At 35.1% G+C, this 15,820-nt stretch overlaps 1 long non-coding RNA gene across 1 annotated transcript in view; it reads left to right on the top strand.

Moving 5' to 3' along the window:
- The window catches only part of LOC125666072 (uncharacterized), a 28,090-nt gene extending 17,028 nt beyond the window's left edge, over positions 1-11,062 (top strand). Inside the window, exon 4 of the long non-coding RNA XR_007366496.2 lies at positions 10,653-11,062. This is a non-coding gene — a long non-coding RNA (uncharacterized LOC125666072). The remainder of the gene's footprint in view (positions 1-10,652) is intronic.
- The last annotated feature ends 4,758 nt before the right edge of the window (positions 11,063-15,820 follow it).

Here is a 15,820-nt window from a genome sequence, read left to right as displayed (position 1 = left end):
CCATATTTGACACATGAGTGTATCACCATGAGACGATGTGTCATGTACGTTCATGACCTCCATATGACCTTGACCTCAAGGTCAAAATTAAAGGTTTTTACAATGGATTTGTGTCAGGGCCATGACTTCTTTGTTCTTTGACATAGGCATACCATATTTGATACATGAGTGTATCACCATGAGGCGATGTGTTATGTACCTTCATGACCTCCATATGACCTTGACCTCAATGTCAAAATTAAAGGTTTTTACAATGGATTTGTGTCAGGGCCATGACTTCTTTGTTCTTTGACATAGGCATACCATATTTGACACATGAGTGTATGACCATGAGACGATGTGTCGGGTACCTTCATGACCTCTATATGACCTTGAACTTTGACCTCGAGGTCAAAATTGATTATAGGGTTTTGACATAGTCATACCAGAAGATATGGGTGTATCACCATGAGACGATGTGTCATGTACATTCATGACCTCTTTCTGACCTTGACCTTTGATCTCGAGCTCAAAATTATAGGTTTGTACCATGTATTTGTGTTCGGACTATACCTTCCATTTTCTTCTACAAAGGCATACCATATTTTTACACTCAGGAAAGTGGTAATTTATACCTATTAACAACACCCTTTTGGAGATTGGGGTAAGCGGGGGGTATTCTTAGTGAGCATTGCTCACAGAACCTCTTGTTATTTTTGTACCCTAGAAAATGCTAATCCCGGAATCATTAATTTATATCTTTAAACATGTGTAAAAAGTATGGAAGACAAACTTAATTTTTGCTCGAATTGTCCTAGCTTAGCATGCATCTAGTCTAAGAATGTACTTAAGTCCTACATAAGCACGGTCTTAGACTTAAGTACCCTTTATGTTATGAGCCCCAGTTCATGAAAAATCATGGTTGGCAATTTGATTTTCTTGTTATTGGACGTAAGTCATATATATTTACAAGTATCGATACTTTAACAGGTGTATCCTATGTACCCCATTGTTGTTTTAAAATTATGACGAAGATTAGGAAGTCTCCAAAGTTAGGATAGCTTTGTTAGCCACACTTATGACTAAGATATGTTGTAAGTTCGTCTTAAAACACGTCTTAACTCTAGCATGCCTGATGATCGAGACGGTGACAAGAGTATCAAATACGTTTACAAATAATTAGTACTTCACAAAATCGGTAAACTGCAATTTAAAAGCTATTGTATATGATTCCTAAATAATAAATGTCATGATAACTAGAACGACGTACCGTATTAGTTTATGATCTTTGATTTAATCCCCTATCAAATCTGCCTTGGGATGATTGTAAAATTTCTTTTAAAAAATCGAAGGAAATATTGGTAGAAATATCTGCGGAGCTTATTCCATTGCGCAGGTTAGGATCAGTTTGACCTCAGTAGACTTTGTGTACAAATGTATCAAAGCCTTCACTTGACGGTGTATATTTAAACAAAAAATGCTTTTTTTTTTTGGTGGTTCATGCGGATATGAAGGTAACGGGCGTTTCAAGAAAATAGTACATCATATAGAAGGTAGCCAATTCTTCCATATATGAAAGGTTACTACAACTACATTTGAAAGTATGACGTCAGTCTATGTACATGTAGTCCGTTCAGTCCGTGCTCTCAGTGTAGGTAAAGTTTCGATTGATCACAAAGTAATCCACGCAAAGTCAACCTCAAAAGTATAAAATACGACACCATTTAACAATATAAACCATATTTATTATAATTATTTGAAAAAAATAACATTCTCACTAAATGAACAAAATAATGCGTTTGAGGACAATTTAAAAAAAAGTTTAAGGAGTGCGTATATATCTATACGTGGACAAATAGGTTTAAACTAGTTAAATCTTGACTCGCTTTTATCAGCAGCTGTATGAACACAATCAGATTTCTTTAAAAAAAAAAGAGGGGAGAAAATTCTCGGTAAATGTACATATAGAATTGATCTCGGTTCGCTGTATGTACATATAGAATTGATCTCGGTTCGCTGTATGTACATATAGAATTGATCTCGGTTCGCTGTATGTACATAGAGAATTGATCTCGGTTCGCTGTATGTACATAGAGAATTGATCTCCGTTCGCTGTATGTACATAGAGAATTGATCTCGGTTCGCTGTATGTACATAGAGAATTGATCTCGGTTCGCTGTATGTACATATAGAATTGATCTCGGTTCGCTGTATATACATATAGAATTGATCTCGGTTCGCTGTATGTACATATAGAATTGATCTCGGTTCGCTGTATGTACATAGAGAATTGATCTCGGTTCGCTGTATGTACATATAGAATTGATCTCGGTTCGCTGTATGTACATAGAGAATTGATCTCGGTTCGCTGTGTGTACATATAGAATTGATCTCGGTTCGCTGTATATACATATAGAATTGATCTCGGTTCGCTGTATGTACATATAGAATTGATCTCGGTTCGCTGTATGTACATAGAGAATTGATCTCGGTTCGCTGTATGTACATAAAGAATTGATCTCGGTTCGCTGTATGTACATATAGAATTGATCTCGGTTCGCTGTATGTACATAGAGAATTGATCTCGGTTCGCTGTGTGTACATATAGAATTGATCTCGGTTCGCTGAATGTACGAGTGGTTATCAAGTTCATGAACTAATGACATATAACAAAAAGTACTTGTTCGATTGCAATGAATTTTATTGTAATTTTTATTAGACATATTTTCTGTAAGTGTGGAAAGTTTCAGTGTAATGCATTCTTGTAAAAGCTTAGTATACACTTTTATATATTTCACGATCAGTTACTTCGGCGCAAACTCCGCGCTTCGGTTAATGTCATGCGACGTTATTGTGCAAAGTGGTAACGTAAGACTATTATCCATTGCTTTCTAATCCATTTATTGCTATGTCGTACGTACGAGATACTAAGTCGTACGAACAAGATACCAAGTCGTACGTACGAGTCGAGATAAGTCATTATTACGAGATAATATATCTTACGTACGAGATACTAAGTCGTACGAACGACATACTAAGTCGTAATTGCGAGATAATAAGTCGTATAAACGACATATACTAAGTCTTACGTACGACATAATAAGTCGTCATAACGAGATAATAAGTTGTATTTACGAGATAATAAATTGTATTTACGAGATAATAAGACGTTATAAGGAGATAATAAGTTGTAGTTTCGAGATGATGAGTCGTACGAACGACATAATAAGTCGTAATAACGAGATAATAACTCGTACGTACGAGAAACAGAAAGTCGTACAAACGACATAAGTCGTTATAACGAGATACTATGTCGTAATAATGAGATACTATATCGTAATAACGAGATACTAAGTCGTAATAACGGGATAATGAATCGTAGTAACGAGATACTAAATCATACGAAATAGATAATAAGTCGTACGGACGAGATAATAAGTCGTACGAACGAGATGGTAAGTCGTAATTACGAGATAATAAGTTGTACGTACGACATAATAAGTCGTAATAACGAGATAATAAGTCGTACAAACGAGATACTAAGTCGTAATACCGAGATACTAAGTCGTTATAACGAGATAATAAGTCGTACAAATGATATACAGTGAGTCGTACGGATGAGATATTTTAAATGTGGTCTTAGCGAGATAATAAGCATCAAAAATACACCCATGAACACTTTAGTCTTTTACATTTACTAAAAGCTACATATTCAAAGAGTAGGGTTTTTTACTATACCAGTACAGAGCAAGAATTTAGCATTGTCCTGACCTTCATTCCCTATGTCTCCAAAGGAAAACCGAATACTTTTGACACTATAATTTAAAGCTTTTGTAATTTCTCCAAACTTTGATGGAGAGTATGTTCATTAGAATTTTTATACCGTGCATAGACATATAACCAAGAGGCAGTAGTAACTCTTGCTTTTCATGAAAGCTTGTATGATACTTAATGATTTACTATGAACTATTTACCAATTCTCATTCTTATCAAGGTCAAGGTCCTAGAATTTGATTACAGTCATATTTTAGATTGAAAACTTTTACAATGACAGAAAACATCAAACTTATGCTTGGTATGCTTGTGATCTTGCACCTGGGTCTTTATCAAGATTTTAAAACTTTCTCAAGAGATATTCCTGAAACTGTGACAATATGCTTGACACAAAGTACGTTTATGTTCTGACAGAGTATTATGAATCTCAAGGTGTCTAGGTCAAGGTCATGTAATTCAAATTACAGATTGTACTCATGGGAGTTGATCAAAGAAAACTAGAGCAATGCTTCTTGCTGAACAGGAACTAGGTCTTCATTAGTTTTGAGCTCATTTGAAGCTAAAAGTTTTCTGGTGTCCATTTATTTATATCTATCTGTCCATCTGTAAATTTTATGATTTTAAACTTATTTAGAACCGAAGGGCCAACTTTCAACCAAACCTGGCACAAAACATTCATACATGTAGGTTGAGTGAAATATAATTTGTTCAACTGAAGTGTTACACTTCTGTCAAAGGAAAAATGTGCAGAGAACAGTAAAAATAGATTGCTTCTCAAGAACAATTCCATAATTTACCAGACATGCAGTATCTTCATTATACCGTATCATAAAATATTAAGTTATATAAACCACGATATCTGGGTCCTCTAGTCCTACGTAGGAATAACAAGCGTTAATTCATACAGTGCGTTTAATAGATCTAGATATCTAGCCTAGCAGCTAGGCTACCCGCTACGATCTTGAACGCAGCCCTGACATTAATGTGTAACTTCTTTAATGTCTTGATAACAACTGAAAGAAACTATCAGAGTTTTCGTCTTTCATACCTTTCCTTAATCGTAAAGTTTAAGTATGTACTCGTAAAGTACTCGTGTCTGTACGTAAAGCGTTCGTAATGACTCTGAAAAAGCGTAAAAGCGATTGTAACCCGACGTGAATGCAATCGTAAATATCACTTAGGCATTCGTAATATCCGTAAACAACTCGTAAACTATCCGTAACATATCGTAAACTAGCCGCAAAGATTCGTTAAAAAAACTTTTTACGAGTGTTTTACGGATTCTTACGAGCAGTTTACGTGTTCTTGCGACCAGTTTACGATAATAAAGTCTTACGGATTGTTACAAGTTATTTACGGGTTATTTACGGGAAATGAAATCCGTGGACAATCGTGAATTTTTTTGACATGTCAAAAAATTTGCCCCTACTTTCACGGATCCTTACGAGTGTGTGCGAGTTGTGACGAGTTATTAACGGATACCGACGAGTGATTTACGAATGCTTGCGATTGACTACGAGTCTGAGATCCGTAAGGACTCGTAAGAAAAATCCGCGAGTGTGAAGGTGGTATTATGCAAAATCCGCATGGCTTCAATTTACAAAATCTGGTCCACTGCATAAGTATTTTCACCTCTGAAATCTGTTTCGCTGTCTTATTTCAACGCCCGCTGGATCAATAACTTGAAGCAACAATCGAACACTCTCCTGATTCACAACAAAGCCATTCTTGATATACTTCAAGTGTAACAGTTTATATCCTTGTAACTGACCTGATTTATCAACTTGTTCCATTATAAACATAGCCACAGCAAGAATATTCGAATAACCCTTGCGGCGAAACAAACCCATATTTGCCAGAAGACTCTCAAGCTTCTAATACTAATCACGATCCCATTATAAAAAGCTAGCGATTGCAAAATTTCTTTGTGGTTAGATCCTATCTTGAAATAAAACTTCACAAGCTTGTCAACTGTTTCTACGCCGTCCATATTTGTTGTTTGGTGAAAGTATGTCATTCATGCGGCTTAATTATGTCGTAATAACGACTTATTATCTCTTAATAATGACTTATTATCTCGTTCGTGTGATTTAGTATCTCGTTATTATGACTTGGTATCTCGTTATTACGACTTAGTATCGAGTTATTACGACTTAGTATCTCGTAATAACGACTTATTATGTCGTTCGAACGACTTAGTGTTTCTCGAACGTACAAGTTATTACATGTATCTCGCTATTACGACTTATTATCTCGCTATTACGACTTATTATCTCGCTATTACGACTTATTATGTCGTTCGTACGACTTATCATCCCGTAACTACAACTTATATCTCGTTATAACGACTTATTATGTCGTACGTACGACTAAGTATGTGTCGTTTATACGACTTGTTATCTCGTAATTACGACTTATTACATATGTATGTCGTTCGTACAACTTAGTATCTCGTTCGTACGACTTAGTATCTCGTACCTACGACATAGCAAAAAATTATATCAATTGGCAGCAATACCCTTACGTACGAAAGAAACTGGATGAACTTCTCCTAATCATAAGAAACAAAAATCGCTATTTCTTTTGTCTTGAAATTATTGCGAAGTCGCAAAGAGATTAGTCAATCAGTATTGATTGTGCTGATATATACCCATAAGACCTATAGCTATGGACATCCTATTTTTTCGTCGTCATTAATACTTTCTCTTTTTAGCTCACCTAAGCTGAAAGCTCAAGTGAGCTGTTCTGATCGCCTGTTGTCCGTCGTTTGTCCGTCTGTCTGTAAACTTTTTTCGACTTCTTCTCCAGAACTATTGGGCCAATTTCAACCGAACTTGGCCATAAGTATCCATGGATGAAGGGCTTTCAGGTTTGTTCAAATGAAGGGCCATTTCCCTTTCAAAGGAGAGATAATCACAAAAATGCAAAAATAGGGTGGGCTCATTTCAAAATCTTCTCAAGAACCACTGGACCAGAAAAGCTGAAATTTATATGAAAACTTCCTGACATAGTGCAGATTCACGTTTGTTGAAATCATGGCCCCCGGGGGTTGAAATGGGGCCACAATAGGGGATCACAGTTTTACATACAAATATATAGGAAAAATCTTTTAAAATCTTCTAAAGAAAGAGGGCCTCCGTGGCCGAGTTGTTGAGCATTGTGCTCAAAATCACACGGCCTCTCACCTCTGGTCGGCGCGGGTTCGAATCCCGCTCGCGCCGGTAAGTGAGAACGTTTCCCATATTACTTTCGCAAGGTCGGTGGTCTCTTCCCAGGTATATTAATTGTATCTGGGTTCTCTCTTCCACCAAAAAAAACCCCGAAAAACTGGGCGCCACCAAATAACTGAAAAATTGTTGAGTGTGGCGGAAAACATTAATCAATCAATCAATTTTCTCAAGAACCAATGAGCCAGAAAAGCTGAGATTTACATGAAAGCTTAAATTCCTGACATAGTGCATATTCAAGTTTGTTAAAATCATGGCCCCCGGGGGTTGGATGGGGCCACAATAGGGGACCAAAGTTTTACATACAAATATATAGGGAAAATCTTTAAAAATCTTCTTCTCAAGAACCACTGAGCCAGAAAAGCTGATATTTAGATGAAAGCGTCCTGACATAGTGTAGATTCAGGTTTGTTCAAATCATGGCCCCAGGAGGCAGGATGGGGCCACAAGTGGGGGTCAAAGTTTTACATAGGGGAAATCTTTATAAATCTTCTTCTCAAAAACTACCGGGCCGGAAAAGTTGAAATTTACAGAAAAGCTTTCTGACATAGCGCAGATTTCAGTTCATTAAAATCATGGTCGCCGAGGACAGGATGGGGCCACAATAGGGGATCAAAGATTTACATACAAATATATATGAAGGATCTTTTAAAATCTTCTTCTCAAGAACCACTGAGCCAGAAAAGCTGAGCTTTACATGAAAGCTTCCTGATATAGTGCAGATTCACGTTTGTTAAAATCATGGCTCCATGGGGTTGGATGGGGCCACAATAAGGATCAAAGTTCTGCATGTGAATATATAGGAAAAATCTTTAAATATGAGACAAGGTGACTCAGGTGAGTGATGTGACCCAATGACCTCTTGTTTCCTTAAAGTGTTTAAGCCTTCTAATAATTACAGTTTGGAACACTTGATATGATACACCAGATTCGCAAAACTGATAAACAGTTTCTGTTGGTCAATTTCCAAATTTAAGACAAATGTTAATTACGCTGCGGAAAAATACACTGTCCGCCATCGTCATTTTTTGTATACAATGTTTAGAACTTCATTCACGCAATCGACCAAAAATCCTTAGAAACGGTAGAAATAACGTTAAAATTTGCAGCAGTATGTATAATTGTACTACATTATATCTCTAGAGATTCACGAACCTTTATCAATAGATATAAATATCATTCCTTGATCCTTATAAAAAGCAGAGTACTGGTATCTTATATAATTTTAGGGTTGTGCCGTGTCGACGTATTGCCCGGTGTTTTATCATCAATAATACTTAATTAATGAATGAATATCGTATATATAAGTGAAACTTGTGTATATCTATAAGTATGCCAAATTTCATTCTTGTAGCTTTGCCGATGATGATTTTATAGCATCAGTCCACGAACATTTTGATTACCATAACCCCTCATAAACTGATTTTCAAAGTCTTCATTTGATGGTGTGTGTATCATTTTGACATCAATTGACTGTGTGTATATCAAAGTCCTCATCTGATGGTGTGTATATCAATTTGACATCAGTTGACTGTGTGTATATCAAAGTCCTCATTTGCAGGTGTGTGTATCAATTTGACATCAGTTGACTGTGTGTATATCAAATTCCTCATTTGCAGGTGTGTGTATCAATTTGACCTCAGTTGACTGTGTGTGTATCAAAGTCCTCATTTGCAGGTGCGTGTATCAATTTGACATCAGTTGACTGTGTGTATATCAAAGTCCTCATTTGACGGTGTGTGTATCAATTTGACCCCAGTTGATTGTGTGTATATGAAAGTCCTCATTTGACGGTGCGTGTATCATTTTGACCTCAATTGACTGTGTTTATATCAAAGTCCTCATTTGTAGGTGTGTGTATCAATTTGACCTCAGTTGACTGTGTGTATATCAAAGTCCTCATTTGCAGGTGTGTGTATCAATTTGACCTCAGTTGACTGTGTGTATATCAAAGTCCTCATTTGCAGGTGTGTGTGTATCAATTTGACCTCAGTTGACTGTCTGTATATCAAAGTCCTCATTTGCAGGTGTGTGTATCAATTTGACCTCAGTTGACTGTGTGTATATTACAGTCTTCATTTGACGGTGTGTATGAATTGATCTCAGTTGAGTGTATGTATATATTAAATTGTTTTGCCTCGGACTAGAATGACGTTCTGTCATTAATTAAAATGCGTCACGTGATTGACGTCTAAATTGTTGTAGTAACTGTTGGCGAGTGGCGAAATTTAGCAACTTTCTTATATATAATAACATGAAAAGGTTTTGGTCATCAACAAAACAAAACTCTTATTAAGTATGTTATTCTCTATGAAAAAATGTCAGTAACAAACCTAAAAAGTAATAGTCTTCATTTGATGGTGTGTGTGTATCGATTTGACCTCAATAGACTAAGGTGATCAAATCCTCTTACACGGTGTCATCAATCAAATGTTTGGATTGTTTCAAAGTGAATATATACTTATTTGACACTCTCTCTACTAAAGTTGTCTGTTAATGTCATATCTATATCGGATCATTGTTAAAATCCTTCTGATGTTTATGTCAGGAGAATGCCGACAGATATCATGATGAACTAAAAACATTTCTGAAGTATATTAACAATATTTCAGGAAATACTCATTAAATGACATTCGACATTTGAAATTTCACAAATGTATATTGTGATTTTAAAAATCGTTCCAATATTCAAAAGAAATGAACATTAAATTTTAGAAAAATATATACATTATGCTTTCGACAAACTAAAACTGGATATGCAACATCAGCGGAAACCTCCGACGTATTTCGCATGCGCTATTCGTATAATTTATGCATGTGCAAGACTGGCCGTGGAGATGCAGCGTGAAGGGAATGTCGACATCTACTTGAATTTTCAAGTTTAATGCAACTAATCTGTGTTGCAAAAATCCTTTCATTGTCTATTCGTTGTCCTGACAACTTCATGATTTTTCTCTAAAAGGAAAATACTGCAGCATTGCTAAATACCTATGCTTAAGTTTCCGCATATAAATTTCTCAAACTTTTAAATTTCCTCGGGGAGAGACCGGGCAATAAAGTCAATAGTTATTTTCATTTTGCTCTTTATGATGAATATAAGTACGTTCGGTTTAAGATTTTCGTAGTGAGCTCGAAAATGTAATAGGAAAATATTCTCACTTTTATGCAAAAACTGCAAGAATGTTTTGATACAAAAGAATTAGCTATTGCTATTCTGTAACGGTTTCAGTTGTCAGTATGTATATGGTGTCCTCAGTTGATTGTGTGTGTATCGTTGTCCCAGGTTGGCAGGGTGTATCTGTACCGGAAGTCCTCACTTGAAGGTGCTAGGTCATATTGTGAAATACTTGTCAAATCAAAATTTGAAATAGCACATGTCTTTGGTAATATTAAAATCAATATGTAGCCAAAAAACCATTACAAAATACCAGCTAGAAAAGGGGGTTCCCATTTGCCCGTGCTGAGTTAGAGGACCCAACTTGAAGGTGCTTACGCGTATGTGTGTGTGTGTGTGTGTGTGTGTGTGTGTGTGTGTGTGTGTGTGTGTGTGTGTGTGTGTGTGTGTGTGTGTGTGTGTGAGAGAGAGAGAGAGAGAGAGAAAGAGAGAGATTTCATGAACAAGCTTTGAGAAATAAACACTTTTGATGAACATTTTTTATCTATTTTAATCAGAAACAGTGAGGAAGAATCGCCTCTGTGTTAATGCAACAGACGTGGAAATTTTAAACGTGGCAAAAGACTGGTTTCGCTTTGCGTGTGATAGAGATGGGGAACGAAGGAGAAGGGCAGAGGAAAAGAAACTTCAAATTCAAATTCAAGCTGAACAGAATGATAGTGAGCTTGAGGATGAGACCAATACATAAATAGATTCTTTGTAACACGCGTATTACCGCTCTCAATACTTACATGTAATAGAATATGAACAATTTCCTTGTTAATTTTGTAATTGTATCGGATACCTTCTTTTTCATTTGTGTAACTGAATTTTTTAACTCTTTTAAAGTAATACACTAAACATTAATAAAATATTAGGCAAATGAAGATCCCTTTCAATTTGAATAGTTATTAACTTTGTTGTTGCAGAGTTCTGAGACTTCATTTTTGGGAGTTGAACTATGTTCAATCTCCCTGGGTCATCACGCACTTTTCTGCGCAGTAATTTGTATTGATTTGTATAGTGGTCGTGAGCGGGGGTTCTGTGTCAGCTGATTTACTCCTAGGTAAATCAACATAAACTTTTATAAACATCCGCCATTAAATAATCCATGTAACTTTTCTGAATTAATCTAATTTTGATAATTGACATGTAAATAAATGCAATGATATTGTATTCAAATCAATTTGAATACAAGATTTCGATCAAATTGATACTGATAGACATAGAAAAATAAAAGATAAGGTTGAAAATTGTCGTTTGTAGCGCAGCGTCACCTATAAACATTGATAGGGAAACGAACGACAACTGCACATAAGCCCTATTGACACCGTGGCGCGAAATATCGAATATGGTGCGAAACCTCAGAAAATTTACAAGAAATAACTCTACAACATTGTGTATGTGTATATATTTGGTTTTTTTTTTAATGTGATATAAAAAATGCTTGATGTTACATGTAGATTGAATTAAAACACGTCATTCCCAGTCAACAACTTTCGATTGGGATCGGAATACGAAATAAAATTTCTTATATCCGGTGGCAAAGTGAAACTGCTTCATGCTTCAAGTTATTGAATTACGTAGTAATTGCACGTTACACATTAGAGAACTGTTCCTTTTAATGAAGAAAGTCACAAAATAGATACAAAATGAGTGTACCATATATTCATTACTGTTACCGAGCTTTCGTCGACTATAATCTCGAAATGGCGTGTTTCGCTGCGCTTGATGACGGTAAGGTCCACATTTTCTACGTGAGTAGTGTGATATTTGTTTATGAATTTTTTGCGCATACATAGTATGTCTCGGCTAGGAATAATGGAAACTTTCTCACCTATGTATGTAAAGACATATTAATCTCTATTTTTAAAAATGTAGAACACTTTTATCAAATGACAATGTTTGAAAACGCTTTGAGCCCCGATGTCAGAATTTCCTTTTCCAAGACATCAATATGTCAAATTCATTATCCTTTTTGAATAGTATGTACCATATTTTGTACCAGTTATCCATTTTGAATCCCCTATTACAATGGGATTTTGCTGCACTCTGTAATGTTTGAGTGGATGTCATGAGTGTGTGTCAAACAGAAATTTTAAGAGCATGGGATAAGGTGCTGCCATGTATTACTTCACTATCAAAGTTTAACCCAGTTGCCACAATGTTGAATTTATGCTGCAAAAAGGATTGGAAATTGCTCTGGTCAAAGCACATTGTTTATTTGTCTACAGATGAAAGAGACATGAGGATTCTCCCTCACAAACTGGGAAAAAAAATAGTTATGGATCTTGTACATGTATAGTTTATTAATCACTATAGATTTCCAGCATCACAAGTCTGATTCCACTATATGCTTTCCATACTGTCAGGTTCATTCACCCCCTGTTTGAGCCACAGTATAATATCCCAAATACCTTGGCAATAAATAACATTATTTGACTAGTGTTTCATTTTTAGCGGAGTTGCGATGAAGTCAAACTCGGCTTATGATCTGATGAAGTGCCTTTGGGCGGGCAGGCGGGCACGCATCAACATTTCATTTCCGCACCATAGCTCTTGAGAAAATTATAGGATCTCATTCAAACTTAGATGGATTGTCACCCTCAGTAAGATGAGAAAGCCTATCGATTCTGGGGTCACTAGGTCAAAGGTCAAGGTCACTGGCTATAAATAGACTGAAATTTGGAGAAAATTTTGTTTTCCGCACCATAGCTCTTGAACGAATTATAGGATCTCAATCAAACTTAGATCGATTAAGTAAGACAAGAAGCCTATCGATTACGGGGTCACAAGGTCAAAGTCACAGTGGCTATAAATAGATTGAAATTTGGAGAAAATTTTGTTTTCTGCACTATAATTTTTTAACAAATTATAGGATCTCAATTAAACTTAGATGGATTATCGCCCTTGATGAGACAAAGAAGCCTATTGATTTTGGTCAAGGGTTAAAGGTCAAGGTCACAAAGGATTTAAGTCGGCTGAAATTTATGTACGCAAAATTTTGCTCCCTGCTTGATAATTCTTGAAAACTTTTCTACCGGTTCCCTCTATGCCCATTCCTTGCGCAACTCGGCTTGTGCATTTCCGATGCCCGACAATTTTTAATTTTTTTGCATTTCATTTATTTTGAGTTATTATACAATTATTTACCATTCCAATGATCCTCTACAGGACTGTAGTATACTCAGGTGACAGTTTAGCATATTGGACTACCTTTTCAAGTAATGAATCCTTAGAATTAGCTATAATTAGGATTAAACTTGAATGTATATATACAGGGGAAAAACTTCTTCATAACTGCAAGGCATTGATAACCATATTGATTTGAATGTTTGGGCCATAATATGTGGTCACATTTTTCATGAGAATATAAAGGGGTGAAATTCTAGAAAACAACAACACGACTTCAGTTACTCGAGGAGCGTTGTGGCCCATGGGTCTTCCATTATCCATGTTTGCTGTTGTAACGCTTTGAAAAACAACAATAGTTGATTTGTATCTAAAATCATGATAATATTCAGTCATTTATCCCCCTACCCTTCCAGTACTATCTTTTCTAACTGAATTTCCACAATGTTCAACTCCCACGAGTACTTTAAGTACTTTGATTATATTTAATATTATATGTCATGCCTTATAGAGTTATGGAACTTTTTAACTTTTTAATATGTACTTTTTATGTCATTCCTGCCTCTGAAATATATATTACAGGTCCTTTTCTGACCTGTCAGTTTTCTAGTTATTATGTACATATATCATGATACTTGTAGATGAATATATATTGCATATGTCATTAAGATTTGTTCATTTTGCTTTTCAAAGGAATAAGCTAAGAAAACATTACTTTTTCGGGAATAGTTTGTCTTCATTGAATCGACATGCTTCTCCCCATAAACTTTCACTGCTTTGTTAGAGAAAAAATGTGTCAAAAGAGGAAAGAAGCAATGTTTAGGGCAGCCTACTGGGAAAATTCCAGGTTACATACCCATCAATGTGTGAAGTAGTTTTATATTATGCCAAGACAATCTTACATCATCACAGACAGCTAGCATTGCACTGACAGTGCAATGCTAGCTTTGTATCAAAATATATATTTTTATATATTTCCTTTCATGAGTTTTATATGATTTTTGTGTGATAGCATATTGTGTGTGTGTGTGTGTGTGTGTGTGTGTGTGTGTGTGTGTGTGTGTGTGTGTGTGTGTATGTGTGTGTGTGTGTGTGTGTGTGTGTGTCTAGTCATATTTACCTTCAATTTGTTTATTAATGTAGTTTATACTCATGTGTGCGGTTGTTGGACTCCACATTGTGATAGGCTTTAATAGTATGATTGCATTGTATTGGATGGTATTTGTCTTCATTTCATGCATTTCTTAAATGTCTGGGACATATTTCTGAATGTAATCCTTTTTGGTATTCCTGTATTATTTTGATATTTTTAATAGCAATATTTTTCACATTGTATCGTAATATTGTTCATTACATATATTTTTTTCTTATATATGAATTTATATCCCAGGCAAGATGTTATGTGAAATAAAAAAAAATGCAATAACAAATATTAATTATTCATGCCTTTTCTTTCTACGGCAACTAATTCATGATAACTTTTGTGAATTTTCACAGAAAGAAGCTTACTATATAGCTCGTATGCTTATACTTATCTAAACTTCTCCTAAAGTGAAAGTTGAACTCTAGCTTATATGGAAGCTTTATAGAGATGCAGAATAATTCTGCGAAACTCCAATTAAGTTTAATATGGATGCATTATACGCCAAATTTTGCGTAATTTGACGTTTAATATTGCTTACAGCTGTAAATGTGAAATTCAATGGAGGAAAATATGTGAAACGTCAAGTAAAATGAAGTTTAATATGGGTGGATTATACGCCAAACTTCGAGTATACTGACGTTTAATATTGCTTAAATGTCAAATTTAATGGAGTATAAATATGAAAATACGTGAAACGTCAAGTAAAATGAAGTTTAATATGGGTGGATTATACGCCAAACTTCGAGTATACTGATGATTAATATTGCTTAAATGTCAAATTTAATGGAGTATAAATATGAAAATACGTGAAACTTCAAGTAAAATGAAGTTTGATATGGGTGGATTATACGCCAAACTTCGAGTATATTGACGTTTAATATTGCTTAAATGTGAAATTTAATGGAGTAAAATAAGATGATTAAATTCTCAACTAGACGTAAAATGACGTTTAATTTTATTTAAACATGGCATTTACTTGGCATATAATCGACATTAAACGTCATTAAATTTCGGCGTTTACGGAAAATTATACGCCACTGGATACGCAAAGTAAATTTGACATTTAATTTTCTATTAAATGTGCATTTTACGTTTAAATTTGACATTTAATTGGGGAATAATTGGTGTTTAATTTTATATTAAACGCAATTTTTCGTGCAGTGAATTATTTGGTATTGTTTGTGGGAGTTATGAGATTGAACACGGTTCGTCATCTTCACCTTTCATTGGTAAGGGTAAGTATAATTATCTAAATCCAGATACAATGTATAATGCATTTAGTGTGATTATTACATTTGAAAACCATTTAAGAGTAATTTAATCATTGTGACAAATATTTTGATTATATGCAGTTAGGTAATATATAGTATTCAGTGCCCATAAAGATTAGATAAGATAGCATATTTAATG

Source organism: Ostrea edulis, chromosome 10, assembly GCF_947568905.1.
Source record: "Ostrea edulis chromosome 10, xbOstEdul1.1, whole genome shotgun sequence".
Classification (NCBI taxonomy): domain Eukaryota; kingdom Metazoa; phylum Mollusca; class Bivalvia; order Ostreida; family Ostreidae; genus Ostrea; species Ostrea edulis.
This window is presented reverse-complemented; position numbering and strand designations above follow the sequence as displayed.